The sequence below is a fragment of the Lissotriton vulgaris genome, chromosome 4_1 (genome assembly GCF_964263255.1).
Source record: "Lissotriton vulgaris chromosome 4_1, aLisVul1.2, whole genome shotgun sequence".
NCBI lineage: Eukaryota > Metazoa > Chordata > Amphibia > Caudata > Salamandridae > Lissotriton > Lissotriton vulgaris.
Genome location: NC_141691.1, coordinates 2092075389 through 2092098759, shown reverse-complemented (window position 1 = coordinate 2092098759; position 23371 = coordinate 2092075389). Strand labels below are relative to the sequence as shown.

The window sequence follows — 23371 nt, the reverse complement described above, 5'->3', positions numbered from 1 at the left end:
ATGCTGATCACTGAGCTCTGTTGCCAAAAAAATGAATGCAAATGTAGAAAAAGTGACTTTTGTCCTATTAGCAGCCAGAAAAATAGACGCTATCCATCCTTGCTTCACTTTTGTGCAAATTAGCGAATGAAAAAAAAAAACATAACTATGTGGAAAAAACCATTTGTACTTACCTGAAAGCAGCTAGGGAGCAGCCAGGAGTGATCACAGCTAAGGACAGCTACCCCTACCAACCCCACTGCCAGCCAGGATGACCAGTCAGAGGGTAGGGAAAAGCCCATATGGCAGTCCATAGTAAACAAGATGAACAGCGTTGCTGAAGTCAAAAGGACAGTGACTGACTGTAAGAAGTGCTGGCACGATGCTAAGTGCAAAACTAGCAAAGAATCTCCAGCAGCATTGAAGACCGGAGGTGGTAGTCCAGATAACCAGGAGGAACTTGATCACTTTAAGGTGCATATGTCCTCAGTCATCTCTGAGGAGTCAGTGGTTGGAGTTGCAGGGCAGGACAGTGCTGCCTATGACGAACTACATCAGCAACAGAGTAACTTTCAATGAAGACCAATGTGGGGAACCACTTAATGTGCCGTCCAGGCAGCTATGTCCCTGCGCTCTGTGGCACTGTCTGCAGGACAAACGGTAGGCACCTGGCTCATCTCTGGTTAGTAATGTCATCAATGGAAGGATCATGGGCATTTTGATCCGATGTTGGCGAAGGGCAGCGTCGCAAGCCTTCTACCTGTTCTATCCACCGTTAAAAGGAAAGGGCATGAACACGGTACATTCCTGCATTAACTGCCTGCGTTGGTGAACAATCAGCAGATGTTCACCAAATCAGACACCCCTGCACCTTCATTCAAGGGCACTTGAATAGATGCTACCCAGCTGAATGTGCACCAGCATAAAGGAAAGCACAGGGAGGCTTTACATTGTCGTATACACAGTGCAAGTCTGCACTTTCCTATTCATACAGCTTGGTGCATTCAAGCTAGTTTCTTGTGCCGCATCACGTCTGAAAGATGCCCCCTGTCTCACCTGGACCCATGTACAGCTTGCTATATCAGTCCATTGGAGATGGTCACACATAATGTAGGTGTCATACGCACACAAGAGTTAATTTATGATCAGGGTGCCAACACTATGTGGCAGTAAGTCGGCTATCAGGGTAAAATTTGTGACAGGCAAAGGAAACATGTACACTTACAAGCAAATGGTGTCACCTGTGATACCCGACCCTGAACATGATGAAATGCCATGAACATCAGTGATTGGAATATGACTACCATGACAGGGCCCATCCACTCATAGTAGGCAGACAGTTGTAGTGACAACAATTCTGAAATCCAGTCATCGTAAAGGGGCATACAACACTACTTGCAATAATAATAATAATAATCCACATTTGTAAAGCGCACAATCACCCGTAAGGGTCTCTAGGCGCTGGGGGCCATCAGGAAGATTAAGCAAGCTATTGCCCAGAGTCACATGGTGCTGGGCTAATCTGCCGCCGGTGCCGGGGATCGAACTGTGATCCCCAGATTCCGGAGTCAGTCGCCCTGGCCGCGGCGCCACACCTCTTCCATACCCTTGCATAGCAGCTGTCTTATGTATCAATGAGGAACTGAAAGTGTAATATACTGTTTGTCAAGTGCTTTACCCATGCCAACATATAGAAGACTGCCAAAACTGAGAAAGACTCCCAAAAATTCTTCTACAACACCTTTATGAACAAAAAATAAAAGTCTGCTTTATAAATTGCATCATCTAATGATTTATTCAACTTTTTTTATGCTTTCATTATTTTTTGCAAGCAACATGATTTTTTGTGCATAGTATTACATACAGAATATGTACAAAACAGATTATATATAGAAAAATATATACATTACGTTTACAACTGACACACTCACGCAAATTTCACACCTCTGGCCAACAACAACCAAACCTCTCACAAACGTCAAACACTCATACAACATAGAGGTCCCAGTGTCATCACAAAAGTTGAACGAAACAAAATCTCAAGACCAAACCGATTTACACGTTTGTTTTTGTATATCTCTTTCAATTTAAATGAAACTTTAGATTTGCTCTTCTATATCACAAAACTCATTCTATGTAACCTGGGACCAGGTCGACGCGTTTCGAACCCGAGAATTAATGGGGTTCTCCTCAGGACCGAACAAGACTCTACAAAACGAAACAACAAAACAAAATTTTAGGTTCCTACTCATCTACCCCTGTGGCCAACAATATTAGTGCTTCTCCATTTTGCCTTCCCTATCTTGAATCTTCAGGGTGACTCCCCTCTTGCGTAACTGTAGGGTATCAGTATCTACAAGCCATACAGACAACAATAAGACATACACCATAGTAACTGAGTGTACACAGGAATAACGGAGCGCATTCTCCACCCCACAGCTTCTCAGCAGACAGAGTTAAGAAATCGTTACAGTTTACCCACAGCATGGAGACAGCAGTTCATGACTAGGTAAGTCGGAGCAAGCATCTGAAGGGATTGTCTGGATTAAATTATGAATGGATAAGTTTTCATTAGCCGCATCTTTTAAATCCATAGGGGTTCCTGTTGTCCAATCAGATACGATACAAGCAAACTGGGGGTAAGTGTCTGGCACATAGACTGTTCCTAACGCAGTGTTGTGATGGTGTGATTTATGTCAACTTTGGTCTTATTGTTGTCTGTATGGCTTGCAGATACTGATACGCTACAGTTACACAAGAGGGGAGTCACCCTGAAGATTCAAGGTAGGGAAGGCAAAACGGAGAACCACTAATATTGTTGGCCACAGGGGTAGATGAGTAGGAACCTAAAATTTTGTTTTGTTGTTTCGTTTTGTAGAGTCTTGTTTGGTCCTGAGTAGAACCCCATTAATTCTCGGGTTCGAAACGCGTCGACCTGGTCCCCGGTCACATAGAATGAGTTTTGTGATATAGAAGAGCAAATCTAAAGTTTCATTTAAATTGAAAGAGATATACAAAAACAAACGTGTAAATCTGTTTGGCCTTGAGATTTTGTTTCGTTCAACTTTTGTGATGACACTGGGACCTTTATGTTGTATGAGTGTTTGAAGTTTGTAAGAGGTTTGGTTGTTGTTGGCCAGAGGTGTGAAATTTGCGTGGGTCTGTCGGTTGTAAATGTAATGTATATATTTTTCTGTATATAATCTGTTTTGTACATATTTTGTATGTAATATGCACACAAAATCATGTTGCTTGCAAAAAATAATGAAAGCATAAAAAAAGTTGAATAAATCATTAGATGATGCAAGTTATAAAGCAGACTTTTATGTTTTGTTCATAGAGGTGTTGTAGAATAATTTTTGGGAGTCTTTCTCAGTTTTAGCAATCGTTTTGTTCTATAAGTATTTGACTCAGCCTGACTGAGTTCGAGTCAAGGCCCTGTACTGTTGTCTAACATGTAGAAGACATCACATATAGCATTTCCCCATCTAATTGCAGAGGATGAACCCTCACCTCCTGGCCAGCACCCTGTCCAGAATATCCATGATGATGGTGCTGATGACAACCTGCCAATCATTGACAAGGATACCCTTCAAGAATTTCTGGACTCCATGAGGACACTATCTCTGGATACGGGGATGGTCAGCAGTCCCGCGATACGCGGGACGCGCGCGGGCAGCGCCGGGCGAAGCCCGGGCCAAGGGCGGGCCCGTTTAAGCCCGTTATAGACCGTGTAAGACCGGACCGGGCCCCCTCTCTAAGCCTGTGTACTATACGTTTTATTAATGAACAGTACGTATGCTCCTCCTCTCTTTTGACATTTCATAAGTTTGTTTATGAATACAAGTGTTAATTTGGGAATGTATATATTTTGATTACCCTTGTATCATGACTACACGAGGAAGCAGGAGCAAAACAGCTGCAGAAGGGGTTCAGATAGTAGGCCCCATAGATAACTTTCTCATAAGGGCGAACTCCTTCATAGAGCAAGGTATTTCTGACCTGGAACGCAGAGTGTCCCAAGACCTAACCTTGGCTATGACAAAAAGATCATCCTTGGGCCACTTTGCGACCGCCAGAACCCCTGAGCAGGTCAGGAAGCTCCCCCGATAGAAGTTTGTGCCGATGTGCATAGCCTACCAAATGTGGTGGACTTATCAGCATCAAAACTTCTGTCTGACTCCCAAATAAGTCTGGAACTGGAAAGAACTCCAAATTTATCCACGCTCACCACACCAGAGCCAACGAGACAGCTGAGGGGAAAGAGGGAGGGCGATGTAAGGAAAAAAAGGGACAAACGTAAAACCGCAAGGGCCAAGAAGACACATGAGTTACTCAAAAACCAGGGGGAGAATTCAAACCAAACTACACAGAAAGGGGGAAAAAACAGGAACATTGAGCCACTAAATCCTGTAACAAGTGAGTTCTTGGGAAACGAAAGCTTTGAGGCATTGACGAACACGGTAAGGGGAGAAAATGATAAAGTGGTAGATAATCAACTTTTCATAAAAATGGGAGAGTTACTTAAATCTTATCTTTCCCCGATAGAAACTAGACTACAGCATGTCGAAAAACAGTTAGCTAAATTAATTACCCTCTCAAAAAAAAATCCATCAAATCCTGGGATATCAAAGACCGGGGGAAATATTAAACTAATTTCCGATTAATCAGCCGGTCTACAAGTAACAAAAACTGTGGCTCCAGGGCCAAATGTACCATCGAAAACCCCTGCAGCAGCAGAGAAGAAAATTGCAGATAACCCCAAAGAATCCACTGCGCAGGTCAGGATGGTTAGTAACACCCCCAAAGTACCTGCTACAGATGTCAATAAGGATTCTCATAGGGGAGCCCCCAATAGCAGACTCGCTGTTAATCTCCCCCCCCCGAGGCTAGTCCCTTCGTGGTGGTGATGACTGGCGTTCCGGAATTGCTAAACACCACAGAGGAACCTACCTGGGCATTAAAGAATAAGGTCCAATATTGGCTCAATAAGAACCGACCATTACCACTCTACTGGTCGAGTAAGATCCTAATGGTTCGCAGGGCCCCCTGGGTGGGGTATGGAAGGAAATCAATCCAGGGTGACTGCGTTCTAGTCAATTTTAATGATCAACGCACAGTGAATTACATCTGTTCATGGGGAACCCAAGATAACAACGAAGGCATAGACACAAAACGGCTCTCCTTTTTCTATCCCCCTGGGACCCGTAATGATCCAGTCAACAAAGAGAATTGGCATAGAGTAGGCCAGCGAGACCTAGGAAGAGAGTGGGAGGACTGGGGAGGTAACCCTACCAGATACCCTACTAGGGAGAAACTCTATAGGGATATTTGGAGAGGAATCCCAACTATGAACAGGTATAGCTGTCTGGAGATGGTTGACTGACCACCAATGTCAAAGGGGCCTTTGATTGGTGGTCGGGCGCAAGCTGACCGCATTTTACCACAGGGTGGGAAAGTTAATACTAGACAGGTAGAATCGGTCTCATTGGTTGCAGACACTAGCTCAATAGTAGCAATTCCGATCGAGAGTGACGCGACCCAGTTGAAAGTAACAACACCCCTGGGGGAAGTTGATAGTCTGGCTGAGGGTTACCCTTTCCGCCTGATTTCATGGAATATAGCTGGTCTCTCACGGAGGCTGGAGGACCCGGTAAGGTTAAAATTTGTCGAATCCTTCAATATAATCTGCCTCCAGGAGACTTGGAGCAGAGGGGACCTTGGCCTGGATGGATATCAAATCTTTAATGTTTGTGCCGAACCCTCACCCGCTGGTAGAGCTAAGGTCTCATGACAGCTATTTCTGTAAAGCATAGTATGATAAAAACTGTTACATTGGTGGAATCTCCCTGGTACCTACTGCCTATTATTAAGGACTTATTTCTAGTGCCTTTACTTTTAATTAATTGGTACTATAACATATTCGATACCCATGCTACAGTGGTTATTGAAAAATTACAGGACAAGATTGTTAAAGTAACCAATACTACATTTCCTCTTTTTGTTATGTGGGTAGGAGATTTTAATTGTAGCTTGTGTAAACTTAGTGGTTCCAGAGTTTGTGGTTTGGTAGATCTAAGTGACCAGCCATTGGCACATTTTAAGCACTCGAAACAAGGAGAGGCTTTAAATAATATTATGTTTAATGACCTTTCTGTTTTGGATATGCCCAACTTTTCAAGATCTTTGAGTATACCTACTTTCCATTGTACAGGAGGTCAGATGAGTGTAATTGACTTTGCTCTGGTCTCTAGAAATTATATTCATCTTATTAATGATTTTCAGATTGAGGCAAACCCAGCTAGTGACCATAACCCCCTAATTCTGAGTCCGTGTCCTGTTTCTAGGAGAGAACAGACTCCGGTCCACCCAATCAAATTCAGCCAGAACCAGGGGGTCACCCTAAAATGGGATAAGGTAGATGCAAGCCATCTGGAGGTGGAGATCTTTAAAACAAACAAAGAAAAGATAGATGCTTGCCTAACCCCCTCTAATGAGCCGGATGTAATAATTAAGAACTTTGAGGCTCTTCTAGATAATGTGGCTTCTCACCTCTTAAAAACTGTGGGAGGGAAAAAAGGAAATGCTTGTAAATGGTTCAATGCAAAATGCTCTAGAGCGCAAACTAGACTAACGAAGGCACTACACCAAGTTCCACGGGATAGAGAGTTAGTTAGAAGGTCAAGAAAAATGTACAGAGATGCTATTATAAAGCGTAAATTAGACTTAAAGAAAAAGGCATGGGATGATTTAGGAAAAGCCTCAGAACTAAAGGATAGTCGACTCTTTTGGGAAGTAATAAACCGTCCTTTTTTAAGAAGTGACGAAAAGGATAACATGCTGGTCCACATCCCAGGGGACACCTGGGAAGCACATTATGGGAACATTTTTACCCCAAAAGGGGCGCCCCTCCCAATTGCTAATGAGGGGATCTGTGATTTCAACTTGGAGTCAGCGAATACTCTTAGCCTCTCATTGACCCTTTCAGAGGTAGAGGCTGCATTTAGAAAAGGCACCCCATTAAAGGCCCCAGGCCTGGACTCAGTCCCTTTGGACCTTTTTAAACATAATATTTAGGTGTGGGCACCACTCCTATTACTCTTGTTCAGAGCAGTTGTGGTAGGACGCATTCCGACTTCCTGGCAAGAGGTGGTAGTGGTCCCGATATTTAAAAAGGGCGACATATGTTGTTACAGACCAATATCGCTAACAGATGCGTCTTGTAAGCTGATGGGTAGGGTGATTTTGGCTCGCCAGGAAACCTGGGCTGAGTCATCAGGTATCATTGTGGATTCCCAGTACGGGTTTAGGCGGGAAAAAGGAACCACTGAGCAGTGCCTAAATTTGGCTCTAATCATGGGTAAGTACATGAGGGCTAAGCGTCGTTGTATCCACTTGGCCTTCATGGACTTATCCAGTGCCTTTGACACTGTATGTAGAAATAAATTGTGGCAAATGATAGAGTCCATGGGGTTTGAAGAACCGTTGGTCACCCTCCTCCGCAGACTGCATGCTGCTACAACAGTAAGGATCAGAGTTGGCCCAGGCGGGGAGAAGACAAAGTCCATTCCATCGACCTAAGGAGTCCGCCAGGGGTGTATATTGGCCCCTTTCCTGTTCCTGGTGTATACCAATGGTCTGGAAGCCTTTCTGTTGAAAAGTTGTGTAGATTTTCCCCAGGTTAATGGTAAACAGATTCCGATGTTATCTTATGCAGATGACACGGTGCTCATGACCCTAACTGTCAACAGCATGCAAACTTGTTTGAATGCTTTTGAAACTTTCATGCAAGGATTAGATCTAAGGGTCAACTTCACAAAGACCTTTACCATGGTCTGCGGCCAAAAGGGGTAAAATCTCGCAGGCTTATGGTGAAGGACTCAATTATTGTGAAAGATGATAGTTTTAACTACCTGGGGAATCTATTTAATAAAACCTTGAGCTGGGATCCTCTAATATCAGCCCGTGTACAAAAGGCTACCCAATCCATAGAGGATATCTGCCGTTTCTCAAGCAAATTGGGTCAGAAGCCGGTTGCAGAACTAAAATCCTTATATAAAGCAAAATGCATCCCTGTTGCAACATACGGCGCGGGCGTGTGGGGTACACAAACCTGTAATAATATCCAAATTATGGAAAATAAGTTTATAAAGCGCCTCTTATCTGTCCCATCTAGTACCTCAAACATCTTCTGCCACACTGAGGCGGGCCTCGAATTTGTGAGTGACATTATCCATGTCTCCCCCTTGCTGCTTTGGAGCAAGGTTTGGAGTTCTGAAGAATTGAAACTCACAAAGGAAATATTGCAAGACTGCCTTACGCTTGAGTATTCTGCGAAGATCCCATGGTTATTATATGTTAGGGAAACCTTTTTTAAGATAGGCGTGGGTCACATTTATTTAAACACAGAAACTGTTGGTAGGGAGACCAAGCAAATAATTATAGAGGCCTTTCGCACCAAGTTAGGCATGTTAAGAAATAGTGAGAGTGTGGTAAATGATAGGGGAAGGTTGCAGCAGCAGCCTTACCTTTCATATATTGCGCATATCCAATGGTGCTTCTACCTGACTAGGTTTCGGCTTAACACACTGCATTTCTTATTTGCTTTTCCAAAGCAAGTTGGGTGGTGTGAGAGACTACCCACTTGCCCCTGTAACAACAAAGTTTCACAAAACATTGTGCACCTTATTCTTTTTTGTACTTTGTACAAAGATCCAAGAAATCGATTTCTTAGGCCTGTCTTGTTAACCCTTGGATCCCGCTATTAAATAAGAGGGATACGAACATTTACTCTCACTATCAACTCCAGCCATATGAAGTGCTGTGCTTAGTTTTATTAGACTGGCGCTCACCATCAGAAATCGATATTGACTATCTTTATGGAATATTCCTTGATCTATGAGACTAGTGTGTAAGACATGCACTTTACAAAATCTCTTTTAATATATGTGATTTTTTAACTTATATGTATCCTAAATGTATTGCAAATCAACTTCTGGATATATAATATATTTATGGATGTCAACATAACTGTATGGTCTTTTTAAATTATTTGTGTAATGTGTAATGTTTATTTTAATCTCTTTATACTTTTATGATTCTGCTTTTGAATCGAAATAAAGTTTACAAACTGAACTGAATGCTGCTGCAGGCACAGGATCCACATCATCTGCCCCTGGTGTGTGTGTGCCTTTCTCGGCTGCCACATGTACAACTTCACTTTCACAGGAGATACTGCACACCTCAAAGGAGAAAGATGTGGACCGTACCTATTTCCAACAAAGAAGTCTGCGGTAGCATGCATCTGTGCCACATTCACAGTTTCTCCTTAGCCCTGTGCTGAATAACATGCCAGAAAACATCTGCTGTGACTGTGCTTATTTTGACTTTGCCATGCTGACCTTCACCAATTGTTGACTGTCAATGTGGCCTGTCCTGACTGAGCACTCCTCTCCTCAACATGTCCCATGACATTTTCCCCACATAGACTATGCCTTTATGTCCACTGCTCTAAACGTCATTTAGGGTTGCTGTCCAGCAACCTTAACTTGTGAGCACCTTCATCATTTGCACATGTAAAGAAATGCCCTTAGAACTACCTGTGTGTTGTCTTTCTCTTGGAGTCAGGACCAGGTTGACAATTGGCCATTCTGTGAGGCAACTACACCAACTACTTGCCAAAGGAACATGTGTTTTTTGGAGTCCAGGATAATTCTAGGCAGTGAGAGTGTAAAATAGTTTGTAATCACAGTTTGTGTGACAACTAGCAGGTGCTTACTCGAGGTTGCAAGCATTAAATTCAACTGGTCTCATGCTAAATACTCAAAGTACCCCTACCCACTAACAATCTAACCCACCCCTAAAAGCCCTCTAAAACCACTATCCCTACACTGTAACTACTCTAACCTAAACTAAGCAATAAAAAGCTAAAATATGTGGGGTAAGAGCAGAAAGGGTCCCTGTGGCTTTGTGCACTTTAATCTGGCCATTGGCTGAATATTTTTTTGCAGCATGGATAACACCTGGTCCATTTGTTTTACAGGACTGCCATTCATAATTTTTGGTCCAATATGTTCTTTCGGATGTCCATCGCAAACTTTATGGGCCCTCCTGTGGCCTGAGGTGTGTGTTCAGGTGGTATAGATGGGCTGCTAGTGAAGGTGCTGGGTATGGCTGGCTGGGAGGTAACTGTCGCGGATTGCCCATGTTTGGCAGAGCTACCCTTGGTGATAGTTGGTGGTCACAGTGGAAAGCTTGACAACTTGCCCTGCCCCTGGAACACATGGCCCTGTGTGCCTTGGCGGCCGGTCAAAGGTGGTTTGCCTCAGCTCCTCAGCAGTCATGTTGTCTGTTGACACAATGAGGATGAATGACAATAAAGTGTGACTAGGAGCAGGTATCAGCATCTTAAAATATGATAATTTATACTACATCTAAGGTAGCAGCCCCTACAGCTTAAATTAATCTAGCAGCTTAGAGTGACCATACACCTACCTATTATTTTTCTTATCATATGTCCTCATCTCTATTTGCAAAGGCAGGTCAAAAGTAACACAATGCAATTGCAACACCATTGGCACCTTTAGATATGACTATGTTACTACCATGTATGCTTGGGAACAAATCTCTTCAGTATCCATGAAATGGTACACATTTCATCTTCACTGTATATTATGCAGCCTTTTGCATCCTACAATGTGATCTGAATCCACTATCACATATATTTGCATTATATGCCACTGCTGTCATGGATCCACTATCATGTGGCCCATCCCAGATTGGCAAGGTGTTCGCCTTGACATTAGTCAAAGGCTGATAGACATGCACCATGTAACCTATTTATCTCCTTCAAAAACAGGGATGCAGGTTAAATCTGGCAAATCCAGCAGCATCTGACATCACATTAGCATTGATGGAGGGACTCACCAGTGAAGCTGGGGTCATTGAAGTTCTCCACCTGAGCACGCATGTGGGGTGCATCTACAAGACATAACATGTAAATCACATTAGTAACCTTTCTACACTTCTTTGATATGCAAAGAAAAGCACAGTACATATGCAGGGCTATTGGCTATGTACCTCTTCAGCTTTTAAGTGTTCAAATGACACAGTTGACATGCCTAAATGATACACATCAGTCTGGCTGAGAAGAATATACATATGAAGAACTAAAACATGCACCGGTTGGCCAATTTGCAGAACCAGGTTATGAAATTCATCACTATAAAATTTAACTATGGCAGCTGACTTTGATGTTGCTCTGCACCTACATAATTTTCATACCATACTCAGTATGTTCTGTGGAGGCCCTCCTAAATGCTGACACCAGGAAATGAGTATGCTAGGTACAACTTCATGTGTACTTGTTCTCTAATTTAGGTGAGTACTGTATATGTCAGTGTTGCTTTGTGCATGATATTGTTCACATGTGTCTCAGGAATTTCTCAGTTAAAAATTACATATTTGAACGTTCACATATATGGTATAGGTTGAGATGTGTCTCATTCAGGCTAGCATACCCTTAGATGCAGCATCATGAGTGGGCTCACATCTAAAAGACATTGGGCCTATCATACTAGCAGCATGTACCATGTCAGTTTCATATGTAAGGATAGCTCCACTGGTTCGGCCTCAAAAACTCCAACATGAGGCCATGCAAATGCAGCATGTGTGATTTGCTTTGCAGTCAGAAGTATGTAGTCTGTCAAGCCAATGCTAATCACAGCATTGGCATAGTCAACATAAAGGAACTAAACCTAGTACATAAGTAATGCTGTTCAAGATCAGTGGAATGTGTATTGCAACATTCAGAGATCAGCTAAGCAGTGTAGGCCATGGCAGGCCTCAGTTATGCTTGACAACTCAGTGGAGGTTTGCCAAGGAGGAGCACATCACTATGGGGCTTCTTTGCAAGTTTCTAGCGCAGCCAGTGCATCATTTTTGACATTGTAGGAAGTGACATGCCAGCAGTACAAGAGCCTTGTAAATAAGCCCCTTTATGTGTAACATATGTTCTGTAATGGCCCATCAGAACTGGGCCTGCCAAATGTATGTTGTGAAATAAGCAGCTTTGGAGCAGAGCTGATCTTCCTGATCTGACATCATAATATTAGTTTGGACAAACTATTTGCATGTACATCAGCTCAATGCTTCCCTGGAACCAATCTACATCACCTACAGGGACTTGAATACATGTGTGGCCCACTCAATGTCACAGATAGCACTGGTGCACAGATTGTGCCAGCCATAAAGCCACAGCATTTCCAGCTTTTGCATGGGGTACGGCTAATTTGAAACAAAAGTCATGCGAGCCATACTTGATGTTACCACACATCATCAATGTGTACATGAGTCACATAGGATGCAGACAAACCATGGGTACTTACAAGTTGCTTCATCAATATCTATGCCCATATAGTCCAGAAACTCTGACTTACTGCTGGCCCAGAGATGTTTAAGTTGGTGGGTGTCACGGTCCACTCCGTACAGTCTCAACATCTGTTGGCGTATAGATTTCCATCGCAATTTCTTGACCTTCATGGAGTAGCCCTGCATTACGCATCCACCACTGTCTAGCAAGGCAGGCAGGTAATGGCAGACCAGCCAAAGCAGAGTCTCAAACACCTCCTTATTTATGGGGTGACAACAACTCTTCACTGGCATGATCCCAGCCAAAATAATCAAATCAACACACTACAAAGTCAAAATACACTATTATCCCTATAACTAATATACCCAAAGAATGACAAATACCCAACAGCACACAGAACAGTACACAACAATATACGACAAATGAATGCAAAAAGGACTCAAGGAACACAAAAGGTACAGCCGACACAAAGCACCAGCTTCCATCTTATTTTCAGCCTATGCGTATTGTTTTTGATGCTACCAGGCAATGTGTCAATTTCATAAAAGGTCTGATAAGGGACAATCTGGTTTTATCACTCTTTGGCTGGGAATCGTTTTTTTAAGCTTACGTGCTGGCAGAAAAATATCCCATATAATGGTGTATCCTCATTCCGTTTTGACGCAATAGATCAAAAGTGTTTTTTATTTGGTGTACAGGGTGTGCAATGCATGCAATAATATTCAGGGATTGCAGTGTTGGGATGTGAATAGTGGAGTTGACCTGTTTACAGTCTGCATTTGTTTATTATTTGTGTTTTTCAGCAAACCTTTGTCTGGGTTAATCCCGTTCATGGATTATACTATGCATAGCCCTGAAACACTGTGGTAGTACAATAGAGTACCTTAACAGAGCTGCCCTGTGTGCTAAGTCACTCATAGCACCCAATGGCTTTTTATTAGATTCCCCGTGGATGTATGAGGCTACCACTGCCATTGGGTTCAGTGCACCCACATCTACAACTCCTCAGCCTACGGCCAAACATCACCATTTCTCACGGTGTAGGCATAAGGCTGTAGTAGAATTTAAGAGTTTGCAGCGATTGGCAGCAAACACATGGAAGGGGGTGTATGGATGGTGTCATTTGATTGTTTGAGTATTTGCATTTTCATATCCAAGGGCCATATCCCACAGGAAAGTGACAGTGTGATCATGTGTGGCCAACATAATCCTCGATTATGGTGATTGTGCTATGGTAGATCAACATGCATGCCTTGGTGTGACTTCCTATACATTGCTGACAGTAAGGCTACGTAAATACCACCATACCAACACTCTGCATCAAGGCAGTGTTGCTTGTGCATAGCAGTGGGTGTGCATTTGCATTACTTTTGCACTGGCAACGTATGGTATGTTGAATATGTCTCTGTGATATGAGATCACCTAATGGATTTGACATGTGATTATCTTTGCCGATGTAGTTTTTGGAGTATTTTCCAATTCACATACTATGTAGAATGCTTCAAAGTCATTGTACAATGAGTGGAATATGCTTCCTGGTTCTCTGCGGACCTCAAACAACTTAAACTAGAGGTTAGGCAAAAAGAGAGAATTTGGCGCAGAAATTATCTTCCACAAGACAAAGAGGTCTATTGCCTTAGCCGACGTCTCTACCAAAAAACCATTCTTAAGAGGAAGACCGATTATTTTTCAGGCATAATTCTGAAATCTCAGAATCAAACTAAAGACATCTTTAGAATAGTGAACGACCTCTGTAACGATGAGCGTACGTCACTACCTATCGCACATTCTCAAGCTTTATGTGATGATTTGAATAACTATTTCATCAATAAAATCATTACAATCAAACAAAGTATACCACTACACCCTGCCAGCAACACCATTGAGGACGCATACAAGAATCCAGAGATTTTAGACCACATTCCTCCGATTGATCCCAAACAATTGTCGGAACTCCTTCAACGGATCAAATCAGGGTCACCTAATGATATTTGCCCCCCTTCCATCTTTAGAGAATTAGGCCTATCTCTCCCACAGGCACTCCTGCCAATTCTCAATGAATCCCTCAGACAAGGCAGAGTCCCCACAGATTTTAAAAAAGCCCTCCTTATACCGCTGGTAAAAAAACAAGGGAAGGATCCCTCGGATCTTACAAACTATCGACCTATCTCCCTGCTGCCCTACCTCTCAAAGGTATTGGAGGCTCATGTTGCTAAGAGTGTCTCTAATTTCATCGAGACCACCAACTACTTGGAGCCTAATCAAGCGGGGTTCCGCCCAGGTCACTCAACAGAGGCGGTGATCCTGGCGCTTCAAGACAACCTTAGAGCCAATGCGGATGCCGATACACACCAAGCCTTGGTGTTGCTTGACCTCTCGGCTGCGTTCGACACGGTTGACTATGACATCTTGCTCAACCGTGTCGAACAGGCTGGCCTGAGAGGACCAGCGCTGAGCTGGATCACTTCCTTTATCGAGGGCCGGACTCAGGCAATTCAACTTGGCAGCTTTACAGGCACTAGGCATACATCCACCTGCGGAGTCCCGCAGGGGTCGTCATTATCCCCCTTATTGTTTAATCTTTATCTCCGCCCTCTTCTTCATTCCCTTAAGAAATTTAAAGTCACAGTGTTCAACTATGCGGACGATTTACAGCTATTATTCCAACTGAACATCCCTGATGCTGTGTCCGAATTTCAGAACACCATGAGACACATCCAATGCTGGATGAACGAAAACCATCTGAAGCTTAACCCGGGCAAAACAGAACTACTTTTGCCCGGGAACAGTTTATCCAGCTGGAGTGTCAACTACTGGCCAGCAGACCTGGGCATTCCTCCTGTAAGGTCCACTGCTGTAAAGAGCCTAGGTATCACGCTCCATACGGACCTGTCCTTAAAAACCCAGGTGGGTGCCGTGGTTTCCGCAAGCTTTTTCCAAATGAGGAAAATAAAAAAAATTGCTCACTTACTCACTCAGTCTGCCTTAATCCAGGTCACTATTGCCTTGGTCATGTCCCGCCTGGACTATTCTAACAGCGTCTACCTGGGACTTCCAGTGGGCCTGTCAAAGAGACTTCAACTAGTCCAGAATCAGGCGGCTAGACTCATTTTACAACAGCCAAAATGGTCTTCTATTAAACCAGGACTAGAAAAGCTACACTGGCTTCCGATTTCCCAACGCATAGCCTTTAAAGCCGGCTGTATCACCTTCAAGGCCACACAAGATAAAGGCCCTGCCTTTATTCGCAGTCTGGTTTCTAAATATACTCCCACTAGAAGCCTGTGCTCTGCTCAAAAATCCTTATTGGAGGTGCCTCGCTTTAAAAGGATTTAGAAAAGGGGGTGGTGATGAACAGAGTGTCTGAATTAAGCAGACCACTCTTACCCAGTCCAAAGATCAGGGCTTGATCCATCACCGTTATTTATCTCACTGCCCCATCCCAGCTCAGAACCTGGCTATATGCAAATCAGTCTGTCCCTGGCCCAGTGCATCATGGGAACAGGGCAGACTAAACTACCAAGCCAATTCTTCACCAGAAAGGAGACAAGCAACCGGGGACCGGTTTCTGGCATTTCAGCCGTCTTCGGCCCGGCTTGCTTGAATCCTGATGGAGCAGTGAGAAAGGGACTCATGTCTGAGTATACCCTGCCACACCTATAGTGGCCAAAAACGATTTAGAAAAGGGGGTGGTGATGAACAGAGTGTCTGAATTAAGCAGACCACTCTTACCCAGTCCAAAGATCAGGGCTTGATCCATCACCGTTATTTATCTCACTGCCCCATCCCAGCTCAGAACCTGGCTATATGCAAATCAGTCTGTCCCTGGCCCAGTGCATCATGGGAACAGGGCAGACTAAACTACCAAGCCAATTCTTCACCAGAAAGGAGACAAGCTACCGGGGACCGGTTTCTGGCATTTCAGCCGTCTTCGGCCCGGCTTGCTTGAATCCTGATGGAGCAGTGAGAAAGGGACTCATGTCTGAGTATACCCTGCCACACCTATAGTGGCCAAAAACGATTTAGAAAAGGGGGTGGTGATGAACAGAGTGTCTGAATTAAGCAGACCACTCTTACCCAGTCCAAAGATCAGGGCTTGATCCATCACCGTTATTTATCTCACTGCCCCATCCCAGCTCAGAACCTGGCTATATGCAAATCAGTCTGTCCCTGGCCCAGTGCATCATGGGAACAGGGCAGACTAAACTACCAAGCCAATTCTTCACCAGAAAGGAGACAAGCTACCGGGGACCGGTTTCTGGCATTTCAGCCGTCTTCGGCCCGGCTTGCTTGAATCCTGATGGAGCAGTGAGAAAGGGACTCATGTCTGAGTATACCCTGCCACACCTATAGTGGCCAAAAACGATTTAGAAAAGGGGGTGGTGATGAACAGAGTGTCTGAATTAAGCAGACCACTCTTACCCAGTCCAAAGATCAGGGCTTGATCCATCACCGTTATTTATCTCACTGCCCCATCCCAGCTCAGAACCTGGCTATATGCAAATCAGTCTGTCCCTGGCCCAGTGCATCATGGGAACAGGGCAGACTAAACTAAAAGGAAGCGACAGGGTGGCTGCTGCTTTCGCCATCTAGCAGCTTCACTTTGGAACTCCATCCCCTTACCGATTAGGCAGAGTAAGGATTTGCTCACTTTCCGCAAGGGACTAAAAACCTGGTTGTTTTCTCAAGCCTACCATTAGCCATTGTTAGCTTAGTGTTATGTTGTTCGGATTCTTCACACTTCCTATAGCGCCATGAAGCCCACGGGCGTACGAGCGCTTTATAAATTGATTTTAACATAACATAACATAACTTCCGTCCACTTGTATGAGGCTGTACACATAGCTAGCATCAGAAGACACACACACACAGTCATTGCACATTATGTACTTTACCACACCATGGTATTTATAGCTGTCCATGGAGGACTATCTGCTACAGGTTCAATTGTACTTGATGATGCTCAATGCTGTTTGTTATAAAATGCTAAATACATTATCTTTGTTACAATTAGTAGTAGGTCAAAGTGTGAATGTTTATTTGCTTAATGTGAGTATGGAAATAAGATGCATACACAGTGATAGTGCTCAGAAATATATTTACAGATAGATGAGTATTGTGTTATCTTTCATCATGGTTTGATAGCATGTTAAACATCACAGTTCTGAAAATAAGTTATTAATGATGTTGTCCCTCCGCTGTGTTGCAGTAACTGATGGTCCAGGTTGCTGCGGCTCCTCATCTTCGTCCTCCCCTATGCCCGGCCTTTTCTGATCCCGATTATCTACTCCCCATGGCACATCTGCCCTGACACATATATTGTGCAAAACTCAGCAACCCAAATTTATTTTACACACCATATGTGGCGAGTAGAACAATCTGCCCCAGATACGCCAAGGCTCCGGAAGCTGGATTTTAATACACCAATTGTCCACTTAATGATAGAACTTGGCAGCACGGGCCATGGTTGCAGGCCTGCTGGGCTTCTGCTTGTGGGTTCTTCACAGGAGTCATGACCCAAGGCATCAGAGGGTAACCTTGGTCTACTGTAAAGAAAGGGGATGGAAACAACGCAGCAAGTGGAATGACTGGCAATGGAAGAATGCCTACGGGAGACAGTACTCCTTCGAGGGGAGGAATTGAACCACCCCAATCCAAGGAAATGGACTCTGGACTAAGGGCACAGGGTGGTTTGAATGGCTCTGATAATTATGTGAATACTTTATCTCCTATTGACTTACCTTTGAAGTCAGTACCATATGTGGTTGTATTGGCCGGTGTCCCTAAGCTAGCCAAGGGTAGGCAAGAATCTTATATTGAATTGAAAAATAAAACCAACCATTGGCTAAATATTCATAGGCCCCTTTCCCTAAATATACAGAGTAAAATCTTGTTTGCATGCAGAGTCAACTGGGTTGGTAGGAGGAAGAAGGATATACAAGTGGACTGTATAATAGCCAACTTTGGAGATAGGTGGGTGGCCCCCAATATCTGTAAGGGTTCACAGTCTACCCCTAACTCCTCTATACAGGCCCTGGATCTCAAAAACTTCTATACTACCTCTGCACAAGGCGAGCGACTGGGGCATCAGGATAGATTTGCAGAAGGGCGACACTATAGGGGAATTAGAACCAATGCGCTGGGGCTGGATGGCTTTAATCCTGTATCTAACATTCCTTTAAGTAATAGATATAGCATCCTGGATATGGTTGACTGACTGGAGCCTTTTCAGGGACCTCTGCCCACTACCCATAACCACCCTATTGCTCCTATCCCGGGTATAGCGGTTAAGTCCTCGGGCCACCCAACCAGGGATGGGAATGTAAATATGCGTAAAGGGGCTGTTCACACAAGCTACTCCAGTGTACCTGGGGATGCTCGTCATTTGGTGGATGGATCCAACTCTAACAGCCCATCAGCTATGGAGGAGGGTATACACCACCGGCTCACCGACTCCTCATGTGACCATATGGAGATTGTAGCTATCCCTCCAGGGCAAAAAACAGCCCCTACACCTGAGGGTGGAGTGGAAGGAACCATTAAGGGCATGAGGGTTATGTCTTGGAATATAGCAGGACTCTGGGGCAAACTAGAGCACTCAGATTGGGGCAACCTCATAGACTAACATGAAATATGCCTTTTCCAGGAAACCTGGGCCCTAAAAATGCCACATAGAGTTGGATTCACAACAAACAATGTGCCAGCAGTGAAGGGGACAAGAGGTAGACTATCTGGGGGTCTATGCATTTGAGTTGCATCCCATCTGGGGTTTACAGTAAAGTGCCTTGATACTCATACGCAGGACATCCAATGTATTCTTATCTCGAAGGCCGATCTATCCAACCTAGCTATAATTAATTTATACTCTAGACCGGTAAAGTATGGGTATACTTCTCCAACGTTGGATAACTTGGCAGCCCTGTTGGAATTACTCTCAGGGGAAGAACTCTACATCATAGGTGGCGATTTTAATTGCCACTTCGAGCCCCTAAATGGGCTACCGTTATCAATCCTGTCTGAGGAATATGCAATCCTATCGATCCCTGCAGCAAATGTTTATCCAATAAGGGGATGACCCCCTTGATCCTCCAATTGACCTCCCTAACTCTCACATACTTATAGAGGGCCTGCAATGGCAGGTTTGCTGACAATAATCCGGGCCACTTTACCTACAATTACCCAGGCCATGAATCCACTATAGATTATATTTTTTTACATACTGAAATTTGGTATACGGCTCTAAAGTTCTGTGTCCTCCCCCGGCCAGAAAGTGACCACAACCCTCTGGTTCTGTGTCTGGACATATTAGTCCCAGAATCGTGGACCAGGATAATTTAATAGTGGTCGGCGGAGGCAGACGCATCCGTTGGGGTGCTGTATTCCAGTCCCAAGAAACAATAAGTAAAATCTATCAATGTGTCATTTCCACGCTGGAAAATATAAACCTTATTGCCAACTTTTGAACTTGTGAGATGTTTAATACAAAGCTAGCAACCCTCCACCAGGAACTTGTTACATCACTGGCATCATTTTTTTACACTAATAAATTAATGAAGAGTAACCGACCAAGGGGCAAAAGTCCCTGGTTCAATATGAACTGTAGAGATGCCAAAAAGGTGCTCTTGATATCCCTAAAAAAGGGCGATGGCGCCATTATTAAGGAAAAAAGGTCTATTTTTAAAAAGACGATTCTAAGTGCAAAGGCAGAATGGGAATTGGAAAGATGGCAGGCAATAAAAAGTGCCTTATACCAAAAAGACTTTAGAGGATTTTGGAACTTGATCCACTCGGGACGTGCCGAGTGTAAGTCCGCTATAGAGCCCAACATTTCTGTGGACGCTTGGCGTCTTCACTTTAAGCAACTATATTCAATGACAATATTACTGAAACTTTTTTCATAACTGTCCCTGTAGACCAACCTGTCTGTACTCTGACCGAGGCCTCCACTGCAATCGCGAGGACTCTACCAAACAAAGCCCCTGGGTTAGATAGAATCCCCGGGGACCTCTATAGAACTGAACAGGCAGTGTGGGCCCCATATTTTCAAATCCTTTTTAATGCAATTTTAAACGGGATGCTGCACCCAGCCACTAGGTCTGGGGCCGAAATCATCCCAATATACAAAAAGGGGTCCCCAAATGATCCTGTAAACTACAGACCAATACGTCTGATAGACGTATCCCAAAAAATCTATGTTAGAGTGTTACTAGTTAGGCTAAACGAGTGGATGGTGGAAGTCAACATTTTGACCCCCCTCCAGGCGGGTTTCAGAAGCAAAACCTCGACCATTGATCAGCTGTTTAGGTTACAACTGATCCATTGGAAACAAATAGTCTGGGAGGGTGGAAGTCTGTTCCTCACGTTTGCTGGTTTGAAATCAGCCTTCGACATGGTTGATCGCGAACAATTGTGGGGCATATTGCTGGACATGCGAGTTCCTTCATATCTATACCACCAGTTTAGGCGTCTTCATGTAGGGACCTACGCCAGAGTGAGGTTTGGTAAGAATGGCAATTTGACCTCTCCTTTCCCTATTGAGAAGGGGGTGAGACATGGGTGTGTGCTTGCGCCGACCCTTTTCTCCCTCTTTCTCAACGGGCTAATCAAAGATCTCCTTCCTGTCAAAGATATATATCCCTCCAAACAGGCAGAACACAAAATCCCTGCATTAATGTTTGCGGACGATACCCTGATCCTCTCGAAATCACCTATGGGGATGCAGCGTATCCTAGAGGAATTTGGTCAGTTCTATAAAAGGAGGAGTCTGATGGTTAATATTTCAAAGACCAAATATGTGGTATTCAATGCAAACATCACCAATTGCCCTCATCCCACATTGGATGGAAGACCACGAGAGAGTCTCTGTTTTTGATTATTTGGGACTCTCTCTAAATGATAAAATGGGGAGGTCCTCCCAAATTATTAAGGCTAACCTAAAACTGACTCAGGCCACCGGTAGAATCCTAAAGCTTTATAAAACCTCGACCTCAAAGATCATAAGCCCCCCAGCAGAAATTTATAAAATACAAGGTAGGGGATCAGCTATATACGGGGCAGAGTTGTGGGGGCACCGTCAGGTCAGTGCCCTCAGAGTTACTGAAAATAATTTTATGAGCAGATTCTAGGTTTACCTAAGAATACACCTACCACCCCGCTTAGAATGGACCTGGGTATTCATCCAATAGCAGATTTGAGCTCATCGCGCCCACTGTTATATTGGCGATGCTCCTGGAGCACTCCAGAATTGGCCCACTATAGGGACGACTTAAAAGCTGTGCTGTCCATTATGAGGGCAGGTAAAATCCCTTGGTTGGCATTTGTAAGGGACACGGCGAGATCATTGGGGATGGGAGATCTTTGGTCTAAACATGAAACTGCATGCCCTGAAATCCCCAAAAAAACCTTAGCACCTGCCTTGAAAGACTACAGTTTGAGACGTATTGTGCAGACAATTGATGCCTCATATTAAACTTATGAATTCTTGAACTATAAGTGCCAATACAAATTCGAAGAAGCTATCAACACTATGCAACCAGTATTACCTAGAAAGCTCTATCTACAATTTAGGTACGGGACCCTCCCACTCAACGCTCGCACAAACAAGTGGGAAGGCGGGGTAGGCCGCCTCCGCCCTGGGTGTTCAGTGGAGGAAGAAACTGCTATACATGTGGTCTTCTGTCCAGTATATAGGAGTCCCAGAACAAGATGGGTGATCCAATTTTGTAAAAATATGGGCATCAGTAATTATAGACAAACCTTCAGAATTTTAAAATCAGATACTGACCCAGTTACTGTTGCTGTAATATCGAAATTTCTATTTGCAATGTGGTCCAAGAGAAGGTATCTGCTAGCTGAAGTTTCTGTGAACTTATAACCTGTATGTAGACTTTTATTTATGGCAATGTGCTAACGAAGAGGGCTTTATCTGTAGTTTCTTTAAACCCCCCCCACCCCCCAAATGTATTCTGCCTAAAATGAGGGCAAATGATGAATGGACTTCCTTATCTTATCCTTATCGTACACTATCTACTGGTTGGGCGTTTTATGCTTGGGATGTTTTTATAATATTTTTCTAATTCAATTTTAATGTTCACATATTAATTTATATTTTTAACACATATTTTTATAACCTTTTCCCAGATGGCTGCTACTAATGGCCTTTCTCCCTATTTGGAAATATTGTATTCTTACAGTGTTTATATCTTTGCACCTGTAAATTGGAATCTTCATTGTTTTTTTCTTTTTTTAATTTCTCTTGATTGTAAAAGCTGCACTTTTTTCCAATGTACTTTTATGGCCATACTGGCCAAAATAAAGTTATTATGATGATGATGATGATGATTAGTTAAGCCTCATGACAAGGGATAGCCCAACACTAATTTCCAATCTGGTCTGGGTGATACCTCTGGGTCTAGATAGCGCTTCATAACCTTCGCATATCAAATAAAACTAAAATTGGCTTTTCCTGAACACTGAGACCGGAGCAACATGGCTGATGACCAGTGGAGCTGCTTGACAGCTAATGAGGAGTCTGGCCCTTGTTTTCCCCCTTGACCGTCACCTACCCAGCCAGACATTGGGCATTGTTCTTCCTCGTCTTCCCACGATCACTCCTTCCTCCCCTCCCGCCTTCGAAGTACGGTAACATTGTTTATGTGGACTGTTCCTTCTACGCTTTTGTATCTGATGTAACCTGTAACGCAACAATTCTAAATGTAAAGCGCTCTGATACCCTCTTGGATCAAGTTCGAGCTATATAAAACTTTATAAATAAATAAATATGACATTGTGATGCAGACATGCAAGTAGGGATTGGTAATGGCAGACACTGAGCTGCACATACAGCTGTGATGCCCTCTGTTATTTACCCACTATTTGTCATTCTGGTGAGTGCCAATGCTATGCAGGAGATGATTTGTCAACTGTAAAGAGAGACATGTCGCCATTAAATAGACACATGTCTCACATTCATCAATTGAGTCTATTCTTGGCTACTATTGCCATTCCTGAACTGATACCTGT

The 23371-nt window shown here is 43.7% G+C and overlaps 1 long non-coding RNA gene across 1 annotated transcript in view; it reads right to left on the bottom strand.

Moving 5' to 3' along the window:
- LOC147725105 (uncharacterized) overlaps nt 1-23371 on the bottom strand; it is a 149713-nt gene that overhangs the window by 42068 nt on the left and 84274 nt on the right. The window contains exon 2 of the long non-coding RNA XR_015310126.1: nt 10906-10959. This is a non-coding gene — a long non-coding RNA (uncharacterized LOC147725105). The remainder of the gene's footprint in view (nt 1-10905; nt 10960-23371) is intronic.